The sequence below is a fragment of the Lithobates pipiens genome, unplaced genomic scaffold (genome assembly GCF_037356315.1).
Source record: "Lithobates pipiens isolate NorthernLeopardFrog02 unplaced genomic scaffold, aLitPip1_a1.2 Scaffold_1, whole genome shotgun sequence".
NCBI lineage: Eukaryota > Metazoa > Chordata > Amphibia > Anura > Ranidae > Lithobates > Lithobates pipiens.
Window position 1 is genome coordinate 21,777,796 of NW_027507685.1, and position 6,645 is coordinate 21,784,440.

The following is a 6,645-nucleotide window of genomic DNA, read 5'->3' on the forward strand; positions in this document are numbered from 1 at the left end:
ATTGGCACAGTGGCTGCATTTGATGGCACAGCGACGCTGTAATTGATGTTTTTTTTTTTTTTTCGGTTTGTTTGCGCCCCCTCTCAAGAATTTTGAACACCAGCTGCCACTGTTTATTTTTCTTTTCCTCCCCATTTCCTCGTTCTTACTAAGGCAAATTAATCTATTTCACTTTACTTTCTAGATCCCTGCCTAGAACTCTGAATGTGCCTCCTGGACTATATAACAGGAACTTCCCAGGATGCACCAGTGACATCACCAGCAACAAAGACGTGGAAAAAACTATGGTTGTAAGTAAAAGCAAAACTAGTTTGTTTAACTAATGAATGATTTCATATCACCATGTGAAAGTAATTTGTGTGTATCTCTAAAGCCTCATACACACGGTCGGACTTGTACAAACTTTTCCGTGGACTTTTGTACAAAGGGCGTGGTCCACAAGTTTGTATTGCATACACACGGTCGGACTTTTTGACAACAAACACGAACGTGGTGACGTCACAACGTACGGACGCCACTTCAATAGAGGACGTTCAATGACTCCAGCGCCACCTTTGGTCAACTTCTGTATTGTAGTCTGATCGTTTGCATAGGTTCTGAGCATGCGTGTTTGTACCTTGTACAAAAGTCCGATGCTTTTGCGTACACACGGTCGGACTTTGCTCCATCGGACTTTTGTTGCCAGAAAGTTTGTCCGTTCGCACAGCCAACAAAAGTCCGATGAAAACAGAAAAAGTTTGTCCGATGGAGCGTACACACAGTCGGATGTTGCTCCAAAACAGCTAATTTGCATGTTTGTTGTCAAAAAGTCCGACCGTGTGTACGGGCCTTTATTTTGAAAAACAGCAACAAAGAGTGAGTCAATGAAAATGATGCATCAATTGCATTGTGGTTTCGGCATGGCTTAAGCACCATACACACTATCAGATTTTCTGCAGATTTTTGTCTTCAGATTTGCCAAAACCATGTAGTGCAAGGGCCTGCCTGATTGCATACAAATTGAAACTCCTAAGGTTTGACCTCATATTATATGGTTTTGGAATATTGCAAAAATGCTGATAAACCAGAGACATGGAAATGGCCCTTAACCCTTTACTGCCACCAATGTATGTCACACATTTATTATTTTTGGAGGTTTTACCAACACTCCCAGTGGCTGCAGCCACCAGGGGGAGTGTGAGCAAATCTTATAAGCTGACTGTTGGCTGTTCAAGTGTTACTAAACCCAGGACCCTACATTCACTATATCTGGACTCCCACAGTACACAGAGCATGGAAATGCAATAGTTTTAGTAAATATAAATTGCTAAATGCCTTTTCTCATCAGCAGTTAGAGCAGTCTTGTGAATGTCTGGTTAAAGCTTGTAGGAGGAGTTTTAATTCTCCCCTATGAGGATGCGGAACCCCTGACCCTCTGTCTGGTTCTGTGCTGATCACATGCACTCTACCAAGAAAAAAACTCTCTAGCAATACACACCAAACTGTGCATGTTCAGCTTGCCCTCAAGGCTCTGTTCTATCAGGAAATGGTTTGGGGACTGTATAAGAAGGGGAGGTTTAGAGAAGACAGGACAGCCTTTTACACAATTCAGAGGATTTACCCCTTAGGTTCCGCAGTAAACCTAACAAGCATTCTTTACTGCATATACAGTTTGATTTTGCTGTTGTGGGTTTAGTAACATTTTAAATGAAAGCAATCTAGTGGCTGTGCCCCCCCCTCCCCCCGCGCACCCTGCTATTGTGTGCGCCACTAGGTAGAGGAGAGGGAGATTCGCTGATCTCTCCTTCTTGTTACTGACCCAGAAATGACATGTAAAACATCACTTCCAGGTCCTGGTGTAACATCATTAAAGAGAGCCTGTCACCAAAAATGCATCACATAGGGGTACATTTTGGCCCAAAAAAGTTTTGTTTAAAAAAAAATCTTTTTTTTTTTTTTTAATTGTAAAAAATCTAAGAACTTAAAATCTCATTCCCCCAAAAAATTCTGAGCCCCCCCCAACCCCTACATACATGTACATATACAAACATAAATGCACACATCGGGGGCACCTATGCAAAAAAACTGTTAACTTTGCTACACAACATGTTAGATACCACATTCTATAGCGATGGAAAAAGTATATGTCCATTATTTATGGTTAACGCTAAACTGATGACCTGTAGGGGACTTTCAAAGCATCGCCTATGAAAAATCTAGGGAACTGAAATCTCTCACTATTTCACAGGCGCACGCAATTTTATTGCATGGCATTTTACTTATCTGCTTACTTGCCACATCCGCAACTTGTATATTTTACCAACAAACTAAACTGAGTAATACACTGAGCAAATTTATAAAGGCAACACTTTTGTGTTTGCCCCTGTTTATCATGAGCTGAACTCAAAGATCTACGACACAAAAGGCCTATTTCTCTCAAATATTGTTCACAAATCTGTCTAAGCCCTGGTTCACATTGATGCTACTTTGAAATCGCGCTACTTCACTTGAAGTAGCGCAATTTCAAAGTAGCAAGGTCAGTGTGATTTCAGCTGCTACTTGATAGACATCTGTGTGGCTTCATGCACAGATTGTGGGTATTATAGCATCACACCACTGCAGTGTTACCCATCATGTTTATGGGTCCTAGAGTGTTGAGGTGGTCGTTTTTATAATTAGCTTGTACGGTGGCAGGTCTCCTTATATGTTTCCTCAATTAACATACATACTTACGTCAGGGTGTTTTCACTACTCAGATCATTTGGCTAACACATTTTTAGATTTCCTGGGCTGGACTTTTCATTAATTTGCCTGCTATGCCTCAGGTGATTCGGCTTTTGTCTAAATCCTCCGGCTAGGGGTTCTAAACATGGTAGCATACTCTCCTTAAGTACTTGAACTGCCCCAAGGCTCTTGGTGGAACTACGACAAAGGGGTATTTCATACCCGGATTCAGCTCGCAAAGCGGAGCTATTCAGGTTAGTATTCCCCTATGTTTCAGGCTCTAATGCTGAGCAGGTTACCCTACGTTCTGTCGCCTTGTCCCTTTCACAGATTCATGCCACCCTAAGCTTACTGGCAACCTCCTGTCAGGAATTGTGGGCCAGAGTTGAGGCTTTGGAAAACCATCAGAGTCTGCCCCAGAGGCTCCTACCATTCTAGCGACATCAGCAGGTTTCAGGACCCCCTTGGTACCATGCCCTGTATCTTTTAGCTTTAGGTAAGTGCTCCTTCTATTACCGCATCATCCTACCAGGTAAGTCCAGGGCATTCCAGAGTTTATTCCTGGCCCTAGCTCATTCAGCTGACATAGCAGATGCTTTCAAATTTCTCCTGATCCTGCCGTCACTCTAGCAATGGCATGGGATAAAGTGGAGGGGTCTGTATTATTTTTCTACCAAACATACCTTTGGGTCCAGAAGCAGCCCTTGACTGTTTGATACTTCCGTGCAGGCATAGCTAGATACTCACCCATACAGAATGCTGTCAAGAAGTCATCCACTCTCTGGGCGATTTCCTCTTCATTGAAAGTTCCAAACAGGCTCCCGCCGATCTACAGAACCTGACATCAGTTTTCTCTGCTCTCATCATCCCACTGTGGGCAAAAAAATTTGAAAGCCTGGTGACTGCACTTATGTTCCTGGGGATCATGCTGGACAGGCTATGTAGGCCAGTCTGCCTGCAGACAAATTAGACAGAATCAGAGGCCGCATACATGCGTTCACGATCTCCCAAACCTGTTTCCGGGAAGAATTTCAGTCACTGTCAGGCATGCTAAATTTTGACATGAGGATCATTCCCCAGGGTAGGTTGTTCCTTTCTCATTTTTTGGCCTTGTTACCTTCAGCCCCCGACTCTAAATCTCGGGTCAAGTTAGATTCCGCAGCTCTATCCGACTTACATATGTGGGACGAATTCCTCTAACATTGGAACAGACTCGCCATTTCATCCCTACAGAGTCATTTTTTTCCTCCTCAAGTTTTGACTGATACAGCAGCCACCAAAGAATATGCGGCTATTTTTGGCATTCACTGACTGGCTTGCCTATGGCCAGTCAAGATCTTGGCTATTCCAGGGTTTGTGGAGACATCAGATTTGTTTGAGATTTGCCCCACAGTGTCAGCAGCGTAGGCGTGGGGGGGCGCTTTTGGACAGGTTAAACAGTTGTTTTCTCCACGGATAATCAGGCTACCTCAGAAATTGTTAACAAAGGCAGAGCCAGGTTTTTACTCATGTCTTTTGTATATAAGCGGATTTGGCTGTCTCTTCAGTTCCATTTCCACATACACTATAGGTTCATCAGTGGTGTATAGGATACAGAAGCGGATGCTCTGTCCCATTATAACTATGTGCTATTTGCAGACAGGTTCCAGACACAGACGCTTGTGCCACAGTCAAGTCATTATCAATTAACACCAGGAAGGCTTATGGCTTACCTTCCAGGCTTTCCAATCTCAGTATTCCGGGAGTGATTGTCACAAATATTCAATATCTACTGTTTTTTGTTGCTTTCTGCCGCTCATAGCTCAAGCTATCCTACAGCACTAGCAAGACATATCTGGCAAGAATTCTAGTCCCTGGTACTCCCCTCTTCTCAGCACAGTTCAAGAAACGTTGCCACACCTTGCTGTCAAACCCAGGGTTGGACCCCAAAGCTTATATTCTTATTCTTTCAGGATAGGTGCGGCTTCCACTGCTTCTTGCCAAGGGATCCCCGTTTATGTGATCCAGAAGTGAGGTAGGTGGAATTCAACGTGCTTCTCCAGATATATCCCTAATACACATGTTGAGATGTCACTGGCTTTCATGCATTTGGCTGGTAAATGTTACATACCATTACTTTCAATTAGTTATTACTGTCTTTATTTTTGCCCCCTGCATACTGACCATGTGACTACGGCACACCCCAGGTCAGTTTTCCCCATTTCCCCTCTTACCTTTTCCTAATACGGTCTACTAGAGACTCCGAGTACAAATGGGAAGCCTGTATTTGTAGGAGGAGACGGGCTGTATTTAAACCCGCCCTCTATCCTCCATTGCCTGCCGATGGTTCTCTTGTGTCCCACCTGCCATTCCCCTTTTCTTTCTATTTCTTCTCTTTAACTTATACTTGGGTATACCCCCTTTAGGCATACTGACCATGTGACTACGGCACACCCCAGGTTCCTTTTCCAGTTTCCTCTCATATCTTTTCCTAATATGGTCTACTAGAGACTCTGAGTACAAATGGAATTATCAGTCCAATACTCAAGCAGCTTCTGAGAAAATGGAGGTGGCTACATTTAACTTGCCCTAACTTCTGTAAGCTACTATGTGCCTCCTCATCCTTCAGTTCTGTCAGATCTACCTACAAATACAAAGAAAAGCAAGAAATAAAAATAAAAATTATGAATTATATATAGAATTATAAAGGCTTCATACACATGTGCATCAAAATGCTCATCGACATTCATGACACCCACACCTCCCTAAATGGCCTATATTGAACCAAATAGTTCAGTCCACCTAAATGTTTAAAATAGAACTTCACTTTTGTGAGATAAGTAATTAAAACCAATAATGCTGGGATTTTGCAGTGTCTCAATACAGATACATACTTGTTCCTGTCCTGTGGATTCTCAGATATGCATTCTAATTACTAGATCCATATTCTCTGCCTGCTGCGATCACATGATCAGTACCAGTGTAATAAGAAAAGAGAACAGGAAAATAGATGGGTCAGTCACGGAAAGATATTAAATATCTGATATGTTCTGTACACAAACATTGTTGCCATGGTTACAAAAAAGCATTAATGTTTTGCTTTTTACAATTTTAGAAAATCATGCAGATTAAAACAGTAAGCACCAAACTTCTTTGACAAGTGTTTAATATACTGTTTGTCAGGGCCATTTGAAGGAATTTGGGGGGCCCCAAGCAAATGGACATGGAGGCCCCCTCATCAAACGATAAGGACGATAAGTGCAAAGTCCAATGAATGCTATGTGAACTAAAAAAAATGCATGGGCAACAATAAAGCAGCAAATACTGGTGCAAATCCGTGTGAACACAGTGGCAAATGCTGTATATAACTAGTACCAGCATATATTAATACAGTCCATGAAATAAGTCCAAAAAGTGCAATATTCAAAGGAAATCCAACGCTGTCTAATCAAGCTGTGAGCAACAGGTCTTGATGACTGCCTCCCACCCCTGTGTTCTTTTTATCCCCCCTCCCTACCGTGTATCGCGCGGCAGGAGATTCAGTTTGCTGTTCCTGGCCAGCCGGACTGAAAGGAAGTGAGCAGTCCGGCCGGGAACAGGAAACTGAATCTCCTGTACCGCGCGGTACCCAGCCGGACTGCAGGAGGAAGGGACAGGAGCTCGGCCACGCTACAGGCCACAGCATTTATAGGAAATGGCAGAGCATCAAGGGCCCCAACCTGCTGGGGCCCCAGGCCAGCTCGGGGGCCCCAAGCAATTGCTTGGTTTGCCTGTCATGTTGCAACAGGCCTGCTGTGTGTTGTGCACTGATTTGGGCTGCGTTAAGCCAATATACTTCAAAATACAGCACATCCCTCTAAAAATTCGTTACACTAATCATAATAAAGTTTTACATGTTTTGCATATAATGTAGTAAAGTATATGCAGTAAAGTAAAATGTAGTATATGTAGTAAAGTAATGTA